The 26,533-nt window shown below is 53.0% G+C and overlaps 2 pseudogenes; both read right to left on the reverse strand.

Moving 5' to 3' along the window:
* LOC129023019 (uncharacterized) overlaps positions 1–26,533 on the reverse strand; it is a 48,472-nt pseudogene that overhangs the window by 7,712 nt on the left and 14,227 nt on the right.
* Positions 9,408–24,907, reverse strand: LOC129023146 (atrophin-1-like; annotated as a pseudogene).

Genomic DNA, 26,533 nt, shown 5'->3' on the forward strand with positions numbered 1-26,533 from the left:
TTACCATTTAGGCCGGGCGCGGTGGCTCACGCCTGTAATATCAGCACTTCGGGAGGCCGAGGCAGGCTGATCACAAGCTCAAGAGTTCGAAACCAGCCTGGCCAACATGGTGAAACCCCGTCACTACTAAGAACACAAAAATTAGCTGGGCATGGGGGCACATGCCCGTAATCCCAGCTACTTGGGAGGTTGAAGCAAAAGAATCATTTGAACCTGGGAGGCCGAGGTTGCAGCAAGCCGAGATTGCACCACTGCACTCCAGCCTGGGTGACAGAGCAAGACTCCGTCTGGGTGGGTGGGTGGGGGAATAAATTACAATTTAGGGGTCATGCCGCCTCTGGCTCCAAGAGTCTGAACCTCCCCAAATTGCTCCTGGGGATAACATCACTGTTGTAAAACTTAAGATCAGGGCTGGAGATATTTGGCAGACCCTACACACCATGGATCAGCTGACACCACCCAGACTGCTAATCTGGTTCAACCAGTTCTGCCATCGCACCAGGAACAGAAGACAGCAAGAAAAACTCACTTCCACCGGCTGTGATTCCATTTTCAACCTGACCAATCAGCACTCCCCACTTCCCAAGCCCCTACCCACCAAATTACCTTTAAAAACTCTGATCCCCTTGGTCAGGCACCGAGGCTCATGTCAGTAATCCCTGCAGTTTGGGAGACCGAGGCAGGTGGATCACTTGAGATCAGGAGTTCAAGACCAGCCAACACGGTGAAACCCCATCTCTACTAAAATCGCAATAATTAGCTAGGTGTGGTGGCACACGCCTGTAGTCCCAGCTGCTCGGGAGGCTGAGGCATGAAAATCACTTGAACGCAGGAGGTGGAGGTTGCAGTGAGCGTCTCAAAAAAAACAAAAAGCAAAAAACAACAAACTGTGATCCCCGAATCCTTGGGGAGACTGACTTCAGTGATAATAAAACTCCGGTCGACTCTGCATGAATTACTCTTTGTCTACTGCAATTCCCGTCTTGATAAATAGGCTCTGTCTAGGCAGTTGGCAAGATGAACTCATGGTGCGGTTACGTTACCTCTCTAAACCAGTGACAATTCCTGCTAAGCAGCGTTGTATCAGCCCACTCCTTATCTTCTTTTTTACTTTTTATTTATTTTCTTGAGACAGAATCTCACTTTGTCGCCCAGGCTAGAGTACAGTGGCGTGATCTTGGCTTACTGCAGCCTCCACCTCCTGGGTTCAAGGGATTCTTCTGCCTCAGCCTCCCAAGTAGCTGGGACCACAGGTGCGTGCCACCACTCCCAGCTAATTTTTGTTTTGTTTTGTTTTGAGACGTAGTTTTGCTCTTGTTGCCCAGGCTGGAGTGCAATGGCACAATCTTGGCTTACCGAAACCTCTGCCTCCAGGGTTCAAGCGATTCTCCTGACTCAGCCTCCCAAGTGGCTGGGATTACAGGCGTGTGCCACCACACTCAACTGATTTTGTATGTTAGTAGAGTTGGGGGTTTCACTATGTTGGCCAGGCTGGTCTCGAATTCCCAACCTCAGGTGATCCACCTGCCTCGGCCTCCCAAAGTGCTGGGATTAGAGGCATGAGCCACCGCACCCGGTGACATTCCCTTTAAAGCTAAAAGAAGGCTCAATATAATTAAGAAACAATAAAACCACCTTCTGAGACTCCAAAACCACAAGAAGCGTGAACTTTGCTTTTCTGGATTTTAATCTCAAACTCTCTTTGGTACAAGGATGTGGTGCTGAGCTGGGGCTTACTGGGTGCAAGCTCCCTGCCAGGGGTTCAGACCAGAGTGTTAGAAGCTGGTCTAGTAATTGGTATTGGTTTTGCGAGGTAAATATAAGATTTTTAAAATTTATTTGTTGAGACAGGGTCTCGCTCTGACACCCAGACTGGAGTGAAGTGGCACCATCACAGCTCACTGCAGCCTTGATCTCCTGGGCTCAAGCAATCCTCACACCTCAGCCTCCTGAGTAGCCGGGACCACAGGCATGTGCTGCCATGCCCAGCTAATTTTCTTTTAATATTTTTTTGTAGAAATGGGGACTCACCATTTTGCCCAGGCTGCTCTCGAGCTCCTGGGCCTCCCAAAGTGCTGGGATTATAAGCACGAGCCACCATGCCCAGTGAGATTTGATTTTTTCTTTTCTTTTTTTTTTTTTTTTTTTTTTTAAAGACGGAGTCTTGCTCTGTCGCCAGGCTGGAGTACAGTGATGCGATCTTGGCTCACTGCAACCTCTGCCTCCTGGGTTCAAGCAATAGTCCTGCCTCAGCCTCCAAGTAGCTAGGACTACAGGCGCGCAACCCCCACGCCCAGCTAATTTTTGTATTTTTAGTAGATTCAGGGTTTCAGGGTCTCACCATGTTGGCCATTATGGTCTCGAACTCCTGATCTCATGATCCACCCACCTTGGCCTCCCAAAGTGCTGGATTACAGGTGTGAGCAATCGCGCCCGGCCAAGAACGTACGTATTTTGATTGTGTTCCTCTGCCTCTGTCCTTCCCACCAAAGGCGCCTGGAGAGCCAAGCTCCCCACTACCCACATCTATAAGAAGCAGGCTCTGAAAATCAAAGTGGTTTCCAAACCCCAGTCTCTGAGGAACGCTTAATCCAGGTGTCTCCTGGGAGCCATGCTCAACTCCAATCCCCTCTCAGACACAGCACTGCTTTTACAGGATCCCATGTGCCAGAAACCCGGGAAGATGGGCAGAAAGAGGCATAACCTCCAGGCTGCCCTACCACTCCTGCAGAGCACAGTCAAATCCCAGATGATGAGAACCATGACCATTTCTTGAAAAGGGATACTGAAGTTGGAGGTTGGCGCACAGTTCTTGGGAACTACCAAGACTGTCTGGGAGTCTCCTAGCTCTGGGACTATATGGGACATCTGTCTCATTACTGCCCTGCCTGGCACACCTCCCTGTCCCCTAATACGCAGTATTTCCAAGTGGCCTGGAGAGAGCAGGAGGATGACAAAGACCACTAGGCAGTCACTACAAGCCACGCATAACCATTTCAACCCTTAAGGCTAAGAGTCAAGAGTGTTATCTGCACAAGCCTGTCAATTAAAGATGCTGGGAAGACCGATGGATGGATCAAGCCTTCTGGAAGGATGAGAAGGGGCCTGAGCCTGACCTGACCCTGTGATGAGAGGGGGAGGAAGGAAGAACTCATCAAATTTAACACCCAGCATGGAGTTTGGGGAATGCTTAAGAGAGGCTGGCAGCTACAGCCTGCTCCAGGCCTCCCATGGCCACCAGCGCCTGCAGAACAAAGGTCAATAGTGTTCACTGCATTGATTTCAGATGCTTAAAAACAAAGAAACTCCAGATACAGCAAGGGAAGGAGAGATCACTTAGCACCATGATGAAACCAATCACTTTCTCCTTGGGTAGGTTAAGTCCATGGCCAAAGCCATCAGGATGGCTGGAGCAACAAAACAATGAGATGAAGCCAGGGGCTGGGAAAGCTAATGCCTGCCTGCATTGCAGGCAAGAGCACAGCACATTCAGGAAGAAATAAAAGACTCCATGGGCCTGAGGCACCCTGGCCCCAGCCAATCCCTCCCTGTCCCTATCCAGGTCCTTCCCTGTGCCTTCCCCCCCCACCCCCCCCCACCGCCTCTTCCCACACAGACTAGTTCTGCCCAGGCTCATACCCACCTGGCTGCCTCTTTGGCCCCCGCATGGCTAGTCTTGACTGCTACTGGTGGGGCTGTCACCACCAGACATCTGACCTTGGTCACCAGGGGCACAGGCTCAGGGAGAGAAAAGTGGGAACAGTTCTGATCAACCCCCTTCGCCCCCATGCAGCATTTAGTACCTTTCCATCGCATCTCCACTCATGTGATCTGACTTGAGCCTCATGAGCCCTTTGTGGGGAGGTAGAAACGGAGGCTCACAGAGATGAAATCTATCATCACACCACAGTCAGTAGATGAGCCAGGAAGAGAACTTCTAGCTCTCTGTGCAGGGGACTTTTCATCTCCAACCCCCAACCGCCACCCATTCTATACTCAGAATCAGGAACCGGTCCCATCCATCTGCTTTTCTATCAAACACATTTTCCTTTTCAGCCCTCAAAGCAGGCCCAGGCTATCTCAGACCAGCCATCCCATACATCCTTCTGGCTTTAGAGAGCTAACCTGTTCACCACCACTCCACAGATAAAATGCTGAAGGGCAGAAAACAGAACGGAATCCAAGTCCAGGGGAAGATGGGCTCCAGAGTTCCCACGGCAGCTTCTTCTGCTAGACACACATGCCCCTGGCATCAGCCATTCCTAGACCACTTACACGATTTCCACTATATTTGATAATACTTGTACTATTATTACTACCATTTCTATTAAACAGATTCATTTCAGCCAGGCACGGTGGCTCACGCCTGTAATCCCAGCACTTTGGGAGGCCAAGGCGGGCAGACTGCCTGAGCTCAGGAGTTCAAGATACCGTGGTCAACATGGTGAAACCCGTCTCTACTAAAATAAAAAATTACCTGGGCGTGGTGGCGGGCACCTGTAATCCCAGATACTCGGGAGGCTGAAATTGAGAATTGCTTGAGCCCCAGAGGCAGAGGTTGCAGTGAGATGAGACTGCGCCACTGCACTCCAACTTCAGCTACAGAGTGAAATTCCACCTCAAAATAAATAAATAAATAAATAAATAAATAGATTCATTCTTGTGACTTCATATGTTTAAAGTGATGCTTTATATCACTACCACAAATGGAAAAAAAATCAGTACCACTGACCATTAACCAGGAAAGAATCCTAAAAATAAATGAAACAAAAGCAAAAACAACCTAAGCTCTAGTCAGGCACTGTTCCCCACTTTGAGGACCTGAGCCATAGGTCTGCTCTTTATTACGAAAGGAAGATTAGCAAGCATTTAAAAGGTGTTAAAGGCAGACTAGCACCAATCTGAAACTTTCCCCTAAAAGAAATCACAAGGATTCGCAGAGAACTGAAAAGGGAGGAACTTTCTCACTAGGAGACTCAATGTTATTTCATGTTTAACCACCTCATGTCATTTCACTGGGAAGTCATTCTGTGCTGTGGAAACATCTTGTTACTCTACATTACAGCAAGGAGGGATGAGAGGAATGGGGGACAACCTACCACAAAGGCAATTCATGCCAGCTTCTCAAAGACCCCCTATATTCACTGCCTACCATCACCCCAGGTAAGTTCAGCCTGTGGGCAAGTCCAAGGGCTGCTGATCACCTCCAAGTGTCTCTGTCTCCACTGCCCGTGTCTTACAGGGTGCGGTATTAACCACTCCAAAACTCCTCTGGAAATTAGGATCCGGCAGGGTCACTGGAAGCTACCCCCAAATCCTGGCAACATCTCTGTGGGCAGTCAGCTTCCATACTCCCCTCCCCTCATTGCTGGAGGCTCTGCCATGCACCCTGGCAGAACTGGGTGGCTTTGTGCCAACGACCTGCCTGGGTAGCTCCTTGACGTCTGGTGGATGTCAGACCTGCAACTGAGGGTTGCAGTCCAAAAAGCTTCCCCAGAACCTCCTTTGCCCACCCCAACACTCACACTTCTCACCACAAAGGTCGTCCCAAATGTTTCTGAAATAGCTAGATAAAACTATTTTCAACACCCAAGAGCACACAAAAGAGAAAACTCAAAAAAGATGAAGAGACAAAGACAGAAAAGCCTTAAGTTACCCCTGGCGGTGAGGCGAGGGGGTGGGTGGGAAGTGAGCAGCCTCCAAACTTGCTCCTCACCTGCCGGCACCCAGCGCAGAGCAAGCAGATCGCTGCCAGGCAGGCACCTCGGGCTCAGCCAAGTTGCAGAGAAGACAAGGGCAACACCAGCGCACTGAGCCGCTCGGGCTGGATCAACGCTATCCACGGCTGCAGGCTTCGGGAAAGGGGCCGCAGTCTGCAAAGGCAGGGTCTGGGGACGACGGCCTTGGGGTCCCTCTGTCAGGGATCCACCTCGATGGGCCCTCCTAGTCGCCCTCCTATTCTGCCAAGATCCTGCCCAGGCTCCCTTGCACCAGTCAGTGTCTGGGGCAAAGCTCTGAACTCGCTCCCCGCGACGTTACCTGGAGGGGAGGCTTTTTTCCAACCAACACCTACTGGAAAAGTCCACCCCAAAGTAAACTGGAATTTGGCAGAAGAGCGGAGGAAAGAGGCAGGCGGCGCTGACAGGGTTTATCTTTTCTCTTTATTCCGTCTCCGGGATTTGTGCAGGAGTCAGATGAGCACCTTGGCGGCGCGGATCCCTGCCTTCCAGCAATGCCTCTTCCCTGCGGGCTGGGACTTAGCGAGGCCAAGGGCGGTGTCCGACCCATCGCGCGTCCCCACTGCCCCCGTTCCGCACCCTGCCCCTGCGCCCGGGCCCCCGGCCGCTGCCTCGCAGGGCCGGGCCCCGCCCCACCTAGGTACGCCCCAGGAGTCAGGTGACCGCGCGCTCCCCCAACTCCCTGCTGGGGACCTTCAGCGTCTCCTCAGGTCCCACGGCGCAACCTCCGTCCGCTCCCCCCGGCGCTGGCATTTGCGAGGCTCGCTCCGGGCGCTGCCCGAGCCGGCAGCTCCCGGCTCCCGCTCGTGCCACCGCAACGGGACCCACCCCGGCCCAGCCTCCCGCGCCCCAACCTCGGCCACCCGGATGGTGGAGGGCGTGGGGCGCAGGTACCGGGCAGAAGCGGACAGCGCTCCCGCGACCCCCGCTGCCCGGCTCCCAGGCGCCCTCCCGGCCCCAGCCTCACCCGGCCTCCCCTTGTCCGCTCCTGCTCCGGCCCCGCCCGCACCCCAGTCGGGGGCCCAGGGCTCTCTCCCCAGGCAGAGGCGTCTGCTGCCCTCCCCGCCCGGCCGGGATACTTCCCCGGTTCTGTCACTGTCTTTAAAATGGAGAGAGAGGCCACGCGCCGTGGCTCACGCCTGTAATCCCAGCACTTTGGGAGACCAAAGCGGGCAGACCACGAGGTCAGTAGATCCAGACCATCCTGGCTAACAGGGTGAAACCCCGTCTCTACTAAAAATACAAAAAAAATTAGCCAGGCGTGGTGGCAGGCGCCTGTAATCCCTACTCGGGAGGCTGGGCAGGAGAAGGGCGTGAACCCCGGAGGCGAAGCTTGCAGTGAGCCGAGATCGAACCACTGCACTCCAGCCTGGGCAACACAGCGAGACTCGTCTAAAACACAAACAAACAAAAACCAAAAAACGGAGAGAAAACAGGCACCGAGAGGAAACGCACGTCCTCAGTCCAAAGGAAACTGCCTGCGTGCGGTCCCCTCCTGGTCGCCCCAAACTTACAGGGGGCACCGGAGCCCGGCGCCCGCCTCGCCCCCGGTCGCATCTTCCGGGCCCTAGTCCTGGTGCGGGGGCGTGTGGACGGAGCGGAATGAGGCGGGATTCTGCCCCCAGCCTCCCCAGAGTCCGAGGAAGGATGGCCAAGCACGGCTGCAGGGCGGGCTGGGGTCGGCTCCCCAAGAATACTGACTCTCCCGGCCCTGGGAGTTTGACTCCACACAGGTTCGACGACCAACTTAACTTCACTGCGACCCCGCTTCCTCCTGGCGGGCGGGGCGCTCCCACTCCACCCTCCCTGCTCCCCCCCCCAACCCCCACCCCCGGGCCTGACCACTGCGCACTCACCACGTGATCCCTCCCGCCCCTGCATGTCCCGGGCGCGAGCCTCATTGGTTCAAGCAACTGCCCTAGGTATTGGTCAGGCACAGTGGCTCAGGCCTGTAATCCCAACACTCTGGTAGGCCGAGGTGGGCAGATCACTTGAGGTCAGGAGTTCCAGACCAGCCTGAACAAATAACATGGTGAAACCCCTTCTCTACTAAAAATATAAAAATTAGCTGGGCGTCGGGCGTGGTGGCATTTGTCTGTAATCCCAGCTACACAGGCAATACCAACACTTTGGGAGGCTGAAGTGGGCAGATCACGAGGTCAGGAGATCGAGACCAGCCTGGCCAAAATGGTGAAACCCCCTCTCTACTAAAAATACAAAAATTAGCCAGATGTAGTGGCGGGCGCCTGTAGTCCCAGCTACTCTGGAGGCTGACGCAGGAGAATCACTTGAACCCGGGAGGCAGAGGTTGCAGTGAGCTGAGATTGAGATCTTGCCACTGCACTCAGAGCGAGACTCCGTCTCAAAAAAAAAAAAAAAAACTATGTATCAGTTTTGTACTATTATTAATTTTGTAAATAAAATAAAAAGACAAGTAAATGTTAATGCATGCGAAAGCACCCTGAAAGTCATCTGTAAGTGGCCTTGTTCGCTGTGCTGTTGGAGTTCATGTCCTCGCAGTGACTGCTGTCACCTCTGCCACTCACTGGGAAACCAGATAACCCAGATTGACAAACATGAGAACGAGTACCTGAGGCTTTCCGTTCCCATCTGCAGAACTTCTCTGGCTCTCCGTTTTTCCTCCTGACTTGTGTCTGTTTGCTGTTTGCAAGAGTTTTTAGAAAGACTAGGCCGGGTGCAGTGGCTCATGTCTGTAATCCCAGAACTTTGGAAGGCCGAGGCAGGCGGATCAGTTGAAGTCGGGAGTTCAAGAATAACCTGGCCAACATGGTGAAACCCGTCTCTACTAAAAATACAAGTTAGCCAGGCGGGATGGCGCGTGCCTGTAATCCCAGCTACTCGGGAGGCTGACACAGGAGAATCGCTTGAACCCGGGAGGCAGAGGTTGCAGTGAGCCAAGATTGAGCCACTGCACTCCAGCCTGGGCGATAGAGCGAGACTCCATCACCCACCCAACAACAACAAAAAAAAGTTGGCGGGATGGGGGGGAATTAACTGAGTCATTTTCTCCACCGTAGACGTCGCCTCCCAGACCGAGGTTGCAATGAGCCGAGATTGTGTCACTGCACTCCAGCCTGGTGACAGAGCAAGACAGTCTCGAAAAAAAAAAAAAAATGTTGCCTCTGAGAGAGGGCTTCCTTGACCACTCACCTACACGGCACACCCTCAGTGGTTCTGCACCTAGCCGCTGGCTTGTTTCCTTCATGTTAATTATTCCAGGTTGAAGTTTGGGGGTTTTTTTGTTGTTGCTGATTTGTCTGTGTGCTTGTTTTTTTGGTCTATTTGCCCCCCGGCCCTTGATGGAATGTAAACTCCATGAAGGCAGACCAGGTGCACACCTTAGTCATCACCATCATCTCCCCAGCCCACACTCAGGATGGTGTCTGCTCTACGCTAGCCCTCAATAAATATGATGGAAAGCAAAGAAGGGGAAAGAATGAAAGGAGGAAGAGAGAAAAGGAGGATTTTGTGTTCTGGAGCCTGAGCTTCCTCTGCCCCAGAAAAACTTTCCCAGGCTTTTGACTTGAAAGAATTGGATTGGCTGGAGGGGAGGGGAGGGCAGAACAGCGAGGTCTCAGTGATGGAGACCTACCCTCAGCCCTGACACCAGAGGCATAAACTCAGATGGGCATATAAAGGATGCTCATATCCAGTCTCATACCACCAGCCTGCCAAGGAAAGGCATCAAAGCAGCGTCTCAACTCGAAGGTCTCTTTTAGGGAACCCAAGGCTTTTAAACAACTCTAGGGAGGGGAAGGCTCTAAAAATACTGTATTTCATGCCAATCCAAGAGGGTGGGATAAAGTCGTATTTTTATTTATTTATATTGAGACATGATCTCACTCAGGTCACCCAGGCTGGAGTGCAGTGGCACGATCACGGCTCACTGCAGCCTTGGCCTCCTGGGCTCAAGCAATGCTCCTGCTTTAAGTCTCCAAGAATTCCAGAATAGCTGGGACTACAGGCACGTGCTACCACATGCAGCTAATTTTTTTTTTTTTTAAGAGAGAGAGACGGTCTCACTTTGTTGCCCAGGTTGGTCTTGAACTCCTAGCTTTAAGCGATCCTTCTCAGCCTCCCAAAGCCCTAGGATTACAGGTGTGAGCCACTGCGTTTAGCCCATATTTTTATTTTATTCATTTATTTTTATTTTTTTGAGATGGAGTTTCACTCTTGTCACCCAGGCTGGAGTGCAATGGTATAATCTTGGCTCACTGCAACCTCCACCTCCTGGGTTTAAGCGTTTCTCCCGCCTCACCCTCCTGAGTAGCTGGGATTACAGGCACCTGCCAACACGCCCAGCTAGTTTTTGTATTTTTAGTGGAGACGGGGTTTCACCACATTGGCCAGGCTGGTCTCAAACTCATGACCTCAGGTGGTCTGCCTGCCTCGGCCTCCCAAAGTGCTGGGATTACAGGCAAGCCACCACACCTGACTAACTCATATTTTTAAAAGACTTTTTAGAAAAATGAATGTAACTTGTTTCAAATTCAAGAGTGGGAGGTCAAATCATCACCTATTAACCAAGCCTGGCTCCTGACCAAGTGGTGACCTGTAGAGGTCTCCTCTCAAGTAACAAGGAGAAGGATCCCAATACTCACCCGGGTTGTGGAGGAAACCAGGTAACATGGGTGGAAGGACCCAACACCTAGTACCGCCTTCCAGACCCTGAGCTGTAGAGACTTGCGCTACACAGGGCTGGTTGCACGGGCAGCTGCCACAGCCTCCCTGGCCCAGGCCTTATCACCTGCCTGTCAGAAACTGCTGGGAATGCTGTGGGGTCAGGAGGAGCAGGAGAGAAGGGAGGGAGGAAAGCCATGGCCTCAGGGAGTCATCGCACCCATCCCTGGGGTAGCCATGGCCCTTCTGCGCTGTGTCTGAGACTTCTCAGAGACCACATCAGTCACTGCCTCTTCCTTGTCTTAAGGGGATTTGGGGAACAGGCCAGGAGCTGACACTGAGGCCCAGGCATTTTCCCAGTCCATACTCTCAACATCTTCCTGCCTTCAGCGTTTCTCTGACATCTACCATTCCAGGATGGCTTTCCTGCTTTTGAAAACGTCCCCATATCTCTTCTAACTTTTCTCTACTTAACATTTTTCTTTAAATGGACTTAATTTTTAAATTAAATTAATATTTTTAAAGACCTTGTGTTATTTATTTTTAAAATTTAAAAAAAATTGTTTTTCGAAACGGAGTCTCACTCTGTCACCCAGGCTGGAGTGCAGTGGCGCAATCTTGGCTCACTGCAACCTCTGCCTCCCAGGTTCAAGCGATTATCAGTCCCAGGCCACTACACCCAGGTAATTTTCATATTTTTTGTAGAGACAGGGTTTCACCATATTGGCCAGGCTGTTCTCTAACTCCTGGCCTCAAGCAATTCACCTATCCCAAAGTGCTGGGATTACAGGCATGAGCCACAGTGTCCAGCCAAGACTTTATGTTCTTATCATAAATGGATATAATCATTTCTCATAAATAGAAGGTAAAGTAAATATAAGCCAGACATGGTGGCTTGTGCCTGTAGTCCCAGCTACTCATGAGGCTAAGGCAGAAGGACTGCCTGAGCCCAAGAGTTTGAGCCCAACCGGGGAAACACAGCAAGACTCTGTCTCTCTCTTTTTTTGTTTTTTTAAAAAAGGAAATATAATACCCTACTCCTTAAGTGTGAACAGTATCGTGTGGATGGAAGAAAATAAAGAATAACAGCCAGGCATGGTGGTTCACGCCTGTAATCCCAGCACTTTGAGAGGCCGAGGCAGGCAGATCACCTGAGGTCAGGAGTTCAAGACCAGCCTGGCCAACATGGCAAAACCTTGTCTCTACTAAAATTATTAAAAAATAGCTGGGCGTGGTCGCGGGCACCTGTAATCCCAGCTACTCAGGAGGCTGAGGCAGGAGAATTGCTTGAACCTGGGAGGCGGAGGTCTCAGTGAGCCGAGATCGCGAGATCATGTCACTGCACTCTAGCCTGGGCGACAGGGCGAGACTCTGTCTCAAAAAAAAAAAAAAAAAAAAGAAGGAACACGAACATCATCCTCCTTTCCAGATGAATAAACCGAGACCTAGAAAGGCTAATTCTTCTGTTCAGGATAGCAAAGCTACTAAGAAGCAGAGCTGAGACCCAGACACAAATGGTCCTGTGGACACTGACTTCCATAAAACCCAAAATGAAGAGGAATGGAGCCCCAGGAAACGAGGAGCTGACTCAGCCAGAGACTCACGATGCCTGTCACCATGGAATCTGCCTTTCTGCCTGCTCCATGCCCAGGCCCCTTCATCTGGCTGACAGTGCCTTCATGCTCCCCTGGGGAGCACTCTGATGCCACTGTTGGTTTTTGTGATTTAGATGGGGCTGTCCCTTTCTCAGCCTACCCAGCGTGAGCTCTGGGGTAGGTACATGATGCAGGCTGCCAATTCAAATTCAAATTCATGTTTGTTTGTTTTTCAGAGACAGGGTCTTGCTCTGTCGCCCAGACTGGAGTTCAGTGGCACAATCATAGCTTACTGCAGCCTCAACCTCCTGGGCGTGAGCAATCCTCCTGCCCCAGCCTCCTGTGTGACTAGGACTACAGGTGTGTGCACCACCATGTTCAGTTAATTTTTTAATTTTTTTGTAGTGACAGGGTCTCAATTTGTTGCCCACACTGGTCTTGAACTCCTGGCCTCAAGTGATCCTCCTGTCTTGGCCTCCCAAAGTGCTGGGATTACAGGTGTGAGCCACCGCTGCTGGCCTCAATTCATGTATTCTATTCACCAATTCACTACGATTTCTTCAGGAATGGGCACATATATCTAGTCGGTCCAAACAGAGTGAATGCCGAATTTTTACAGGTACTAAAGAAGGAAGCAGCTTAATTATACCCACTGAGGTTTGCAAAGCGGCAGACTGGAGCTGCCAGTGGCTGCCTTACAACATGGGAGGAGAGGTGCCTATGAATGAAATGAATGCAGAAAGTAGAGCCAAGAGATAGACACAAATAGATGGTCTGATGTTGCTGCACCTGCCTGGATCTAGCTGGGCCTGAAACCACTTTTTTTTTTTTTGGAGACTGAGGCTCCCTCTATCACTATCACCCAGGCTGGAGTACAGTGGTGTGATCTCAGCTCACTGCAACCTCCACCTCCCGGGTTCAAGCGATTCTCGTGCCTCAGCCTCTCGAGTAGCTGGGAATGCAGGTGCCTGCCACCACGCACCATGTTGGCCAGGCTGGTCTTGAACTCTTGACCTCAGGTGATCTGCCCGCCTCGGCCTCCCGAAGTTCTGAGATTACAGGCTTGAGCCACCGCACTCAGCCAAAGCCAGTGTTCTTAACCTTACCAATTACACAAGTTTTCATGGACTTTGTTTTTCCTTTAGTTTTTTTTCCTTAAGCCAGTTTGAGTGAGGTTTCTGTCACTAGTAACCTAGTTAGTGAACACAGGAGACCTCTACCCATGAGCAAGGAAACACAAGAGGGAACAAAATAACAGCTTCAGGCAAGGGAGCCGGCCACACCACTCATTCTCCTGCAGGGAGCACCCCCCCAAAGGGGCTATGGGACACCTTCCCAGGAGGAGCCCCTGGAGCTACCTCCTAACATCAAACACACCCAGATGCACCAACACACCTCGCCAGTGGTTTGCCAGGTCTGCTGTTCTATATTTATTTGGAGATAGGTTCATACTCTGTCACCCGGGCTGGAGTGCAGTGGTGTGATCATAGCTCACTGCAGCCTTAAACTCCTGGGCTCAAATGATCCTCCCACCTCAGCCTCCTGAAGAGCTGGGACTACAGTTCACCACACCCAGCTCTGTTCTGTATTTAAAAAGACAAAAGAAATGTGACAACCATGTACAATGAGTGACCATTAACAGTAAGTTCACGGTGGCTCACGCCTGTAATCCCAGCACTTTGGGAGGCCGAGGCGGGCGGATCACCTGAGGTCAAGAGTTCAAGACCAGCCTGGCTAATATGGTAAAATCCTGTCTCTACTAAAAATACAAAAAATTTAGCCAGGCATGGTGGCAAGCGCCTGTAATCCCAGCTACTTGGGAGGTTGAGGCAGGACAACTGTTTGAACCAGGGAGGGAGAGGCTGCAGTGGGCCAAGATTGCTCCATTGCACTCCAGCCTGGGCCACAGAGCGAAATTCCGTCTCATGAAACAAAAAATAAGTTAATAATGTAATCTAACATACAGTCCATGCTCCAATTAGGGGCCAACTGGAGACATTTAGATATGGACTGTATAATAGATTATATTATTAAGTTAATATAAATGTTCTTATGTGAAATAATAATATTGCAGTTAGGTTAGAGAATGACATTATTTGGGGTCAACACCTGCTGAAGGATTTAGTTGTGAAGTGCCATGATGTCTGCAGCTTACTTTCTCTACCTTACTGTCACTATAGAGGGAAAGAGAGAGAGAAAGAGAAAGAAAGAGAGAGAGAGAGAGAATACCTGGGGCAAAATGTGAAAAGTGGTGAATCTAGATGCATACAGGTGTTCATTGTACTAGTCTTCTAATTTTTGTGCAGGTTGGTTATCTTCTCTTTTTTTTCTTTCCTTTTTTTTTTTTTTTTTTTTTTTTTTTTTAACAGTTTCATTCTTGTCACCCAGGCTGGAGTGCAGTATCATGATCTTGGCTCACTGCAACCTCCGCCTCCCGGGTTTGAGCAATCCTCCTGCCTCAGCCCCCCAGTAGCTAGAATTACAGGCCTGCACCAGTATACCTGGCTAATTTTTGTATTTTTAGTAGAAACGGGGTTTAGATATGTTGGCCAGGCTGGTCTTGAACTCCTGACCTCAGATGATCCACCTGCCTCGGCCTCCCAAAGTGCTGGGATTTCAGGCATGAGTCACCACGCCCGGGTAATTTAATTAATTTAATTTAATTTAATTTAATTTAATTTAAGGTCAGGTGGATGGTGAAGGATTCCGTGGCATAGTGAATGGGGTAGGAACTGAGGCAGAAGCCCAGATGAGATGGACCTTTTTTTTTTCAGATGGGGTCTCGCTCTGTCACCCAGGCTGGGATGCAGTGATGTGACCACAGCTCCCTGCAGCCTCAACCTCCTGGGCTCAAGCAATCCTCCCACTTCAGCCTCCTTAGTAACTGAGACCACACCCTGCTAGTTTTTGTATATTTTGTAGAGATGGGGTTTTGCCAGGTTGCCCAAGCTCGTCTTAAACTTCTGGGCTCAAGCAATCTGCCCACCCCGGCCTCCCAAAGTGCTGGGATTACACATGTGAAACACCACCTCAACCAACACGGTCCTTTCTATCATGAAGTTATTTCTCAGGTGGTATGTCTAGGTGGCAGAAACTGTCTGCAAGGTCAATCCTCTTCCCACTCAACTGCCAGATTCTAGGCCTCCCAAGGGACGGAGTTCTTAGAACTTGACCCTGGGTTTGAGACTGGCAGAAAAAACCCCTAAACTAGCCCAAGGGAATTAGCTGGCTGGGCTCAATCTGCAAAGGAAATGCATTTGGGCTTTAAACTGTGGCTTCCCCCAGGGACACTCAGGGCAGAACCTGTATCTCCAGAACTGGGATAGGATGAAAATCTAAAGGACCCAAGCCATGAATGCAAATTCCTAGAATGTCAAGGATAAAAAAGAGCAGGCTGGACGCTAATCCAACCCTCCCATTTTACAGACAGGGAAACTGACCCAGAAAGGGTAACGATTTGCCCATGTGTTAACCTGGGGGTATATCCCACACGTAAGCCTCCTTCTCCTGCAGGGTACTGTTGCCACCTCCTCTCCAGCGTTCCAGTGTGGCTCCATGGCCCCTCTACCCCTACACTTCGGTTAAGTAAATCCTTGCTTCTGAGTGTCCAACTCATCAAGGCACCACGGATCCCATTCAATCTGGGCCTCCAGCAAGGGGATGGGCCCCAGCAAACCAGGGGCCTTCTCACCCATGGTGTTGTGGAGGCACAGGTACATTCTCCGGCCACAGACTCTATATACACAGCCCCTGACATCAGAGAAAGAAAATGGGGAAGCAGGGTGGGAGGCAGGTGCTGAGAACCACTCAGCTCCACCCACAAAGCACAGACCCAGATTCAAATCCCAACTCTGTGACTTCCTCACTGAAGACCTTGAATGAGTTTCCTAAACTCTCCAGGTCTCCATTTTCTCGTCTGTAAAATGCAGCGAATAATGGTACCTGCTTCATGAGGTGGTTGCAAAGCCTCAGGAAAACAGTGCAATGAAGCCTTAGCACACAGTCAATGCTTAATAATGGTGAAGCCAGGCCCCTATCGTCAGAGCTGCATGCCTCAGGGACGCCTGGGGAGGTGTCAAGGACACCAGGTCCCTGGGGAGGGAGCCAAGGCAACCAGAGAGCATCGGATGCAGCCCAGGAGTATCTGCTATGTGGCAGTGAATGCAGTGAGCTGCTGTAGAAGGAGAGATGCCTCACTCAGCAGAGGTAGAGGGAGGAGGCATCTTGGTGACTCAGGAGCCCCAACAGTGGGGACTTGGCTGCCTCATCAATTCACCAGAAATGCAAGGGCTTATTTCTGAACTCTGAATTCTACTAGATCAATCTGTCTGTCCATCTTCATGTGAGTACCACACTATCTTAATTATCATTGCTTTGCAATACTTTTTTTTTTTTTGAGACTGTCTCACTGTGTCACCCAGGCTGCAGTATAATGGTGTGATCTCAGCTCACTGCAACCTCCACCTCCTGGGTTCAAGTGATTCTCCTACCTCAGCCTCCCAAGTAACTGGGACTACAGGTGTGCACCACCACGCCTGGCTAATTTTTATATTTTTAGTAGAGTCGGGTTTTCACCACGTTGGCCAGGCTGGTCGCAAACTCCTGAGCTCAAATGATCCGCCTGCCTCAGCCTCCCAAAGTGGGATTATACGTGTGAGACACCGTGCCTGGCCACAATACATTTTGAAATCAGAAAGAATGAGTCCACCAACTTTGTTCTTCTTTTTCAGGATTATCTTTGAACATCTATGTGAATCTCAGGATCAGCTTATCAATGTCTGCGAAGAAGCTAGCTGGGATTTTGATGGCAACAGGTTTCCAGCTCCTAGTTCAGCTGCTCCTGAGCTCCAGCTCTGCTTCCTCCCTTGGGCTCCCTGGGGCACCCTGCTTTCTTTCCCATAAATTCCATCTTTTGCTTAACCAGATGACACTGGGTTTTCATTTCTTGCAATCAAAGGAATCTTAAACAACAAAACTAGAAACACAGTATTGCATACTGTACCAAGCCATCATCCCAATGTCACCTTCCCAGATATCACCCAGAGACCCCACTGGGGTCCCAATCTCAACACTGGCCCATGCCCCCAGCTTTTCACTCTACCCTGTAACTGGTGTCACTTCCAGGTTACAAATATTGTATTTACAAACAGGCCCTCCCTGGATAAATGCTTGTGAGATTGAACTAGATGTCCCCAAACAGCACCAAAAGAACACTCTTACCACTCTACACACCTTAGTAACTCTGCTTCATGCCTGGCATCTCACTCAGTATGCAAATGTGCTCTAGAAAAGCCAGACATTATTGTGCCCAATGGACAAAAGATATAGAAACCTAAAGCCCGGAGAAGGCAAGCATCTTGCCCTGGGTGACTTGCCCTGACAGCTCCAGATTGAATGGTGTCTGCACTGATGCACACACCATGCCAAGCCAGCACAGACATGGGGGTCCCACTGTCCTGCCCCATCTTTAAGAGCTGCTTTAGAGGCCACCTCCTGCAGGTAAGTCTTTCAGGACTGCTCCATGGTACTTCTGGAATCAGCTCTAGACTTTTTTTTTTTTTGAGATGGAGTTTCACTCTTATTGCCCAGGCTGGAGTGCAGGGGCACGATCTCGGCTCACTGCAACCTCCGCCTCCCAGTTTCAAGCAATTATCCTGCCTCAGTCTCCAGAGTAGCTGGGATTATAGGTGCCCGCCACTGCGCCCGGCTAATTTTTTCTATTTTTAGTAGAGACGGGGTTTCACCATGTTGGCCAGGCTGGTCTCAAATTCCTCACCTCAGGCAATCCGCCTGCCTCGGCCTCCCAAAGTGCTGGGATTACAGGCATGAGCCACCGTGCCTGGCCTCCTGGCATCAGCTCAACAGAGAAACTGAAAGCTCTGAAAGGGCAGGAACAGTCTGTCCTCCATCCCAGCTCTGCTAACTGCCCAGCCTCATCTTTCTGAGAAAAAGCAACCAAAGTGGGAAGCCTCTTATTTTGACCCTTTTCTATGCCAACCCTTAAGACTGGCTGTACTTTGCCCAGGAACCTGCATCCAGGGGATACACAACCAGTGCTGGCAACTGAATGGCATGACAGAGGGAGACCAGGCAGGAAAAACCTTCTGCCGAGATGGGGGAGTGACAACCCAGAGAAGCTGCCTCAGAAGGAGGGCAACTCATTGGAAAAACTTTCCACGTATCAGCTAATTCACATGTGCCGGGAGAATGTTTTGAGCTAGAGGACAATGCTTTTTTCCTCCTAGAATTTCCCTCTTTTTCAATTCACTCCATTGGAGCAGGCGGTTAGCCAGTACTCACTGCCCCAAGGGAAGGATGCAGCTGGAAGTCGGCTATACTTTGGTTAAGTCTCAAAGGAAAAAGGGGGTCAGGATGCAGAAAAAACAGTTTCGCCGGAAACATAGAGGAGAAAGGAATGAAGGTGGTGAGGGGAGAGAGGTCAGAGGTTCTAGGAGAGTGCTGTGCCTGCTTAGGACCTCAGCAGATGGACCAAGAGACACACGGTAAACTGAGGCAGGCAATTCCCTGACCCTGAGTCTGGCATGGAAGCCTCAGAAAGCCCCAGGGCCAGGCTGCCCATGCTGACATAGCTGGCAACAAATGACTTGATGAGCGGCTGACACCACACACATGCACACACACACCCTGGGGTGTTTAGTCAGGTCCTAGTAGGTGGGGAATGTCAGAAAGTCACTGAGAGAATTGGGACTTCGCATAAAAATTAAAGTGATAGGAAATACAATTATCTTTCTTTCTCTTTTTTTTTTTTTTCTTGTTTCTGGGAAGTTGACAGGATGTTTTTGTTTGGTTGGTTTTGGTTCGGATGTTCTTTTAAGAGCATCATATAATCATTTATATATAAATTATTAATGTTGGGAAGGGACAAGGGGCATACATTGCAGAGGGGGCGCGCACACAGGGATCGGGGAGGGTCAGGGGTAGCAAACGATGCTATGCAAAACAGCCACATCTAACAGATGAAATAATCACACCAACGGGGTGGGGTAGGGGCGGTAGCCATGGGGATTGGGCATGGGGCCGGGGGGGAGAAGGCAGTGGGGACATGGAAGAGAGACCTGGTCCAAGATTCTGTGCACTTTCTGTCCCTACCCTCGCCTCCTCCCCACCTCTGAACACCACACGAGGCCTTGACCTTCTGTCTGTCTCTCCCTCACCCCCTCTCTCTGTCCAGCTTCGGAGGCCCTGCAACTGAGCAGCACCCTCTTGGCTCTGGGTGGCAGGCCAAGGGAAGGGCGGGGGGAGTGTGGGGGGGTACTCCAAGGTCCAATGTAGGAGCCATGGTGTTCTCTTGATCGCAGGTTCTACAGTGGCTTGTCGCCTTCCTTCTTCAGGTGACTGTAGTCATCCTCCTGACAGGCAGCCGCACACTGTGCAGCAGGTGATGGTCACGCAGCCACTGCGGCTGTTCCAGTGCCAAGTGCTGCAGCTCAGCTGACTGTGCGTGCATGGCCTGCAGCTGATGAGCTGCTGACATCGGGGCAGAAAGGGAGGCCGAAAGGTCCCGGTAAGGGGCAGCAAAGAGCTGGTGACAAAGAACTTCGTTCTCGTGCAGAGGGTGAGGAAGAAGGGGGTTAGGGAGAGTCCCAGCTGGATAGGGGATCCGGGTCAGGTGAGACCCTGAGGCCAGGGATTCAGTGAGACGGTGCACCGAGGCAGAGGCTGCATGGATAGCATCTTGTTGGTGCAGGCGCAGGTGTGAGTGGAAGTGGGAGTGCTGGTGGTGATGGAGAGTCACACTGAGCATCTGCAGCTGAGCCAGTGGGTCATTGCCCAGGGCCGCCACTCTTTCTGCATGCTGTCTCTCAGCTGCCAGCTGCTCAGCATAGGACATGTCAGGCCGCAGGGCTGTCCCAGCTGCCAGCACTAGACATTCTGGCTCCAGGGGCCCCAGGCTCAGATGAACCCCAGGCTCGGATGAAAAAGGAAAGGGTGCAGGCCAGGTGGGCCAGGCTGCAGAGCCAGGCCCCCATGTTGGGGAAAGTTATCCAAGTCTGGCCCAGGGACCCCATGTAAGGGGTTCCAGCTCTAGGCTGCACCTCGAAGCCAGGCTTGAGGCAGTCATGGAGGTCTCGTTCACAGGCTTCCTGTTTCCTCTCCCAGGCAGCTGGATCAGTGCTGTACAGGGCCGGGACACTGTAACCCAGGAGCCCCAGGTCCACTGCCCCCAGGGGCACGTAGAATGGATGGTTGTGATTGCCAGGAGACATAACAGGAGGCCGGGCATATTCACTGAGTGTGCGGGGCTGGAGTGTCAGGACCCAGGTAGGCGGGCACTGTAGCCACTGCACTGCCTGGTTCAAATGGAGGACGATGTGGCACTGAGCCCAGAGATAGGCACTCCACCGGAGCACAACCCTCCTGTGCCAACTTCACGCTGTGTTCGAGCTCGCGCTCTTTCTCACGCTCGTGCTCTTTCTCGCGTTCCTGCAGGCAGGCGCTCTTTTTCTTCGTGGGTGCTGCTTGGCCTCGCCACCACACCTTCTCCACCAGGTCTGTCTGCTTCTTGGCCAGCTTGCAGCCCTCCAGCAGCATGAAGTACAGGTCACTGTGCATGCACGAGTTGAAGCCACGATCCAGGTGTTTGTTGAACCTGGCAGGCTGACTGGCATGCCTGGGCACATCTACCACCTTGGGAGGGGGCGAGGGGCTGTGGGCTGGGGGCACTGGGCTCTCATACTCCTCAGCCAGCTCCTGTTTGATCTGCATGGCGCTCAGAGGAGGCCCTGAGGCAGGGGCTGCAGGTGGTGGTGGCAGAGATGGCAGGCCTGAGGGCTCCACAGGTGGCATGGGCCCAGGTCCCATGATGGGCGAGCCCAGGTTGAAGGTCCCTGGGCCTGCAGGTAGTGAGGTGCCTCGATAGCCCGGTGGGGACCCCGTTTGGGAGGAGGCAGGCAACCCAGGCTTGTATCCGGATGGGGTGGCTGTCTTGTAGGCCCATGGGGACGGGGCTCTCTTTCCGTACAGTGGGGGCACAGGTAGGGAGGCTGTTTTATAGCCTGCAGCCAAGGAAGCCACGGTGGCAATAACAGTGGAAAAGGTAGCTGAAGAGGTGGTGACCATACGCACCGGTGGGAAGGGGTAGGATGCCCCCTTAAAGGCCCTGGGAAGGGGAGGGGTGTGAACACGGGTAGGACCCTTGAGAAGTGGAAGATGAAGAGTTGGAAGAGGAAGAGACTGGTGGGCCACCGGGGCCTGCTTGGCTGTAGGACACCTAGCTGTGAGGTGAGGCAGGTGTGCTGGCCCTAGTGGGTCGGGCCTCAGAGACCCCAGGGAGGGAGACATGGCATAAGGGTGTGCATGCTGGGAACTACCGCCCTCCAGGTGGTAGGGAAATACTCCAGGAGGAGGGGCCCAGAGCTTCTGTGCTGCTGGTGCTGCTGTTGCTGTTGTTGCTGGTGGTGATGGTGATGTGTTGAGGCTGGTGGGTGGGCAGTGGACTGGGCCCCAGTAGAGGGAGGGAAGGGGTCTGGATGGGCATTGCTGTTGGCTAAGAGGCGGCCATAGGAAGGAGGTGGTGGGGGACCTTGGCTCCACACAGCCTGGGATGAGAGAGAAGGCTGAGTATACTTGGGGGGCTGATTGGAGACAGAGAGGCTTGTTGGGGGAGGGGAAGAATGGGGGTAACTGGGCAATGCCTGGGAAGCTGGGTACCGGGAGGCAGAGGAAGAGGAGGAAGAACTGGAAGAGAAGGCTGCTGCAGGGCTACTACTAGAAGATGAGTAAGAAAACCTCATGGTGGCAGCTGGGGCAGAAGAGGAGGAAGCAGGAGGCAGAGAGTGGGGTGAAGGAGCCAGAGTCGGGCCCTTCTCTGGGCCAGGAGGAAGTCCACTCATACCCTGCCCCATGGCATGGGGAGAGGGTAGATGACCAGGTAGTGGTTGGGCCCCCAGGCCAGGGGGAGAGGCTGATGCATTGTTGTGGGGTCTCAGGGCAGGTAGGGGAGGCAAGCTCGGGGTCACATGGGGGAAGCTGGCTGGTGGTGGAGCAGAAGGTAGGTTCCCACTACCCACTGCAGTGGTAGGCGGCTTTGCTGGCGGAGCACTCCCACTGTCAGCATCTCCTCTTGTGGAAGGGTCATGACCACCACTGTCAGCACTGCCACCAGCACTGACGCTGCCTTTGTCACATCACTACTCGTGTCACTATCACTGTCGATGTCACCAATGCTATCATCAGTGTCGCCATCACTATCAGCTTCACTAAAATTGCCACTAGCTCCAGGATGCTGGAAACCCTGGAGGCTCTTTCTGGCACCCTTGTCTGGCCAGCTCAGCTATGCCTCAAGCTTCCTACATGCACAACTCCAGGGGGCGGGGTGGGCGGGGAGGGGAGGGGTGGGAAAGGGAAGGGAAGGAGCGCAGGGCAGGGCAGGGCAGGGGAGTCGGACATGGAGCTGGGCCAAACCACAAATCACCCTAAGGCTCTGAGCTAGGGGCGGGGTCCTTTCACTCTGAGTAAACTCCCAGCACCTTCTGATCTCAGTTCCAACAGCAAAGCAAGTGGCACCCCGAGGGGCCTGGCCCATGTCTCTCCCAGTTTCTTCCCCACATGCCCTCTTCAGTCCCTTCCTTGGGACTTCCACTACTGGTCTCTGAGGGTCTCACCCTGGAATCCCCACCCGCTTTGAGATGCAGACCCTCCTCTTCCCCCATTTAACCCACAGACCCCCAGATCTGAGCAGGACTCAGAGCCCCAGCCTCTGCTCTAATGCGTGTAACCCAGAGCCACCCAATGGCAACCCCTAACAGTAAGTACTTAGGTTTTACATTTCCTCAAGGAATCTCAATTCTTACAACAGCCCTGTGTTGTGGGTAAGGCAGAAATCCCCCACTGACACATGGGGAAACTGAGACCCAGAGAGAGGAAGTGTCCCATTCCAGTTCCTCAATGGTCAAGGTGGAGTCAGCGCTGGAACCTGGGCTCCTGGGCATGGACCTCTGAGCTCTGGTCAGCCCTGCCCACCACAACGTCCACAGGCACCACGGTCACAGCAGCCCCGGTCCCCGAACCATGCCCTAACCTTCCAAGCCCGGAAGGCCCCGCCACCCCCTCAAACTCAATGGGCCCCAAGCAGACACCTGCTGTGTGCAAAAGACCTCGATGAGTCCAGTCCGCAAGCATCGACTGAGCCTGTGTGACATCCCAGGCTTCCACGTGAACGTGATGGGGCAGGGCCTGCCCTCCTGGAACCCACAGTCCAGTGGACACTGAGTCAGCACATGGGGACCTCTGGGACATCCTAGGGCTCTTCCTCCACCTTCGGCTTTGCCTTGAAGGCAGCCCTGGCCAGCCACACTCCCGTCTTACTCCTCACCTGCACAGATTCAAACCTCAGGCCCGGCTTTGCCTTGGACTCTGGAGCAGTGAGTCTCAACACAGGGGGCTTCATATGGAATGAAGCTAGGCTGAGACCTGGACCCGTCCTCAGGGAGCTTTGTGAAGACAAGCCTTTCATCTGCTCCACACCTCCCAGAGAAAGGCGGGCCTTAGAGGGCACAGTCTCATTGCTGGGCCCTGCCCTGCATGGCTCCCAGCCCAGACACACACACCCCTCCCAACCAGAAGCCAACTCCTCTGCTGCCTCCCGTACACTGGCCCCTACCCTCAGGGCAGCAGCTCCCAGGCCCAGGCATGAGGGAGGGCCCGAGAGCAGACACAAGCCACACTGTGCCATCTTCTCATCTGCACCATCCCGTCTGCCAAATATACAGTGCCCATGGTCCCTCCCTGCCAGAGGATGGATGGCAAAGTGCTTTTGAAGAGGAGGAAGGAGGAAATAAAAAGCCACACACACTTGGAAGCAAAAAATTACTGAGGAACACAGCCCCTCTCTCCCTCGCCCTTTGTGCCACCCCCATTAGTCCACCATTTTCCACACCGGGCCACCCCTGGCCACCTCCCTTAGAACCCTCTGACAATGCCCCCAGCCCAGGAGCTGAAAGGAAACCGATCATGAAAACCACCAGACTCTGTTCGCCAGCTGCGGAGAAACTGCCAGTGCTGGGAACCAGAGACAAACCTTTGGCTTCCATGTGCCTACTTTCTGTCCCCCGGGGAGGAAAGAGCACATCCCTCATCCCAGACAGAAGCTCAGAGGCAAGAGTGGCCAGAAGGCCAGACAGGAGGCTGGGGACAGATGAAGCTGCTCAGGCTAGGACACAGCTAGGGTGGACTGCCTGGGGTGCAGGTGGGAGACCTCCTCTCACAACCCACCCCCAAGAGAGCGGGCAGACCAGACGTTTAGCAGGTCACAGACTCCCCCACCACAAGGCCACACCCATGGCATAGACTAGGAGCATCACACACGCACACACAGACATGAGCACACACAGACATGAGCACACACAGATACAGAAGGCCAGAGGTGCAGACAGGCAGCTACTCAGACACAGAGTGCATGGGTGTCCACATGCATACACCTCACACATGGTCACAGACTGGCAGTCACAGCCACATACACAGGCCTGCACACACAGGCTCAGACACACACACACACACGTGCGCGAGAACCTGCGGACACATAGACATACACATTCAACTGCAGTCACACAAGGTGCAGACCTCCAGGATTTGCCAGCAGATTGTGCCCAGGGACAGTGGGGGAAGGCTTACAGTCTCTGATGTCCCCACCAGGATCCTGCATCTCGACTTCCCAGGGCATCGGCAGACCCTGCTCTCAGGCACAGCCCAAGCTCCTCTGTTCCCCTGGCCACCAATGCACTTAACAAGACTTCACTTCTAAGTCCTCCCCCATCATTCGACTACTCTCCCGCCTGGCACCCACCATCCAAAGCCCCCAAAGGAGACGCTGCACTTCCAGCCAAACATGGTTGTGGCTGCAGAACCCCAGGTCCCAGCGATGTCCCTGGGGCTGTCCGCAAGAGGGCCGTGGTACAGCGGGGTGTCCAGCATGGCACCTCCCTCTTCACCTGCCCCAACCTGAGCTTCCTATGGGTGAGGCTGCAGGGCTGGGAGGTGTGTCCTGCACGCCAGGAGGCATCAAGATATGCCGAGGAGATTGTGGAAGGCAGCTTCCCCATACCCAGAGGAACTCACAGCTCTAGAAACGGCTCAGCTGACAGACTGCTCCACAGCCCCAGTTAGCAGCCCGGCCCACACAGCCCCAGCTTCCTGGGACCCAAAGGCACCCCAAGGATTCCCGCAGCCACACCCAGGAGTGACAGAAAGATCCAGCTGGAAGCCTCAGGGGCGCCTGAGCACTGGGGCTCTTCACACCCACTCCCGAGGGCTGCCTGAGACAGGAACCTTTGCCTGCCTGCTCCACCATGGCTCGGCACATGCCAGGAACCAGCCACACACATCATTCCACTAGCACACATGGATGTTAAGTGTACATGCACACGTGTGGGCACGGGCACATGGGATGCACACATGGGCACACACATGCACAGGACACCCAGGTACACACATATATCTGCATCTGGACATACGTATTAGACACCTGTACACACCTAACCACAGTGCTGCACACTCATGCACAATGCACACTCACATGCGACAGCGTATAGGCTTCAACAGAGACACCTGCACACACTGCTCATATACTGACAAATCCCCACTGGACACACGCACAGAATGCAGACTTGTGCTCACAGGCACTCATGAACATACACTGCATGCACACTGCAAGGGGCATTTGCAGGTACACACACAGGCACAGATCTGTACCTGTCAGCCCCCCCCCCCCCAAGTATCTACACAGAGGTCAGAGCAGTGCCATGCTTCACACTGGCAGTGTGGGGTGGGTGGGTGGTACCCATGTGCGGGTGTATTTGTCTTCCCAGCTGAATCGCAGGGCTCGTCCTCATCTCTACATGCTCGGGTGCTAGTCCTCACGCAAACAGGGCTAGCGTGTCCTGCCTCATACCACAGGGCTAGTGCTCATCTCTGCATGCACTGGTGCTGGTCACACCTGGTACACAGCAGGCACTTACTAATGGCAGTCTCTCAAAGGGATGTGGCCCATACACTACAACAGACACTGGGGTGGGTGGGCACAGATATGGACCCAGGCCCTGCCTACCCCCAAGCAGTGGAGAAAGAGAAAAAAACGGCCTAGCTGGTGCCATTGGCCTCTTTCCCACCAATTCTCCCTGAAGTCTCCTCTCTGGGGCCTGCTGCTACCACTGTGAAGGTCCCAGACTCTGTGCTGAGGTGCCAGGGGCCAACCCCAGGCTGTGGACCAAGGACACAAGGATTTCTATTTTCTTGACTCCTTCACACCAGGGGATACCACAGGGGCCTCAAACCCCTGGGAGTACAGGTGTGGGAGCAGCTTCAGGGTCCTGGGCCAGTGCAGGGCTGGGGGCTGACTCTTCCTCCAAGGCAGGTAGCCCCCAGCAGGAGCCTGGAGGCTTCCCCCCACCCTCACTTCTGCCCCAGGAAAGTTAGGATTGTGGGGTTCATGCTCCGGGGTGGCTTCAGGCCACTGGCTTCCCACTGGATGGCCACTCCAGAGTGCCACAAGTGCCTGTTACCCCAGTGGCACCCACCCATAGCCAGGAAATGCTGGTGGAC

The sequence above is a fragment of the Pongo pygmaeus genome, chromosome 23, assembly GCF_028885625.2.
Source record: "Pongo pygmaeus isolate AG05252 chromosome 23, NHGRI_mPonPyg2-v2.0_pri, whole genome shotgun sequence".
NCBI classification, from domain to species: Eukaryota; Metazoa; Chordata; class Mammalia; order Primates; family Hominidae; genus Pongo; species Pongo pygmaeus.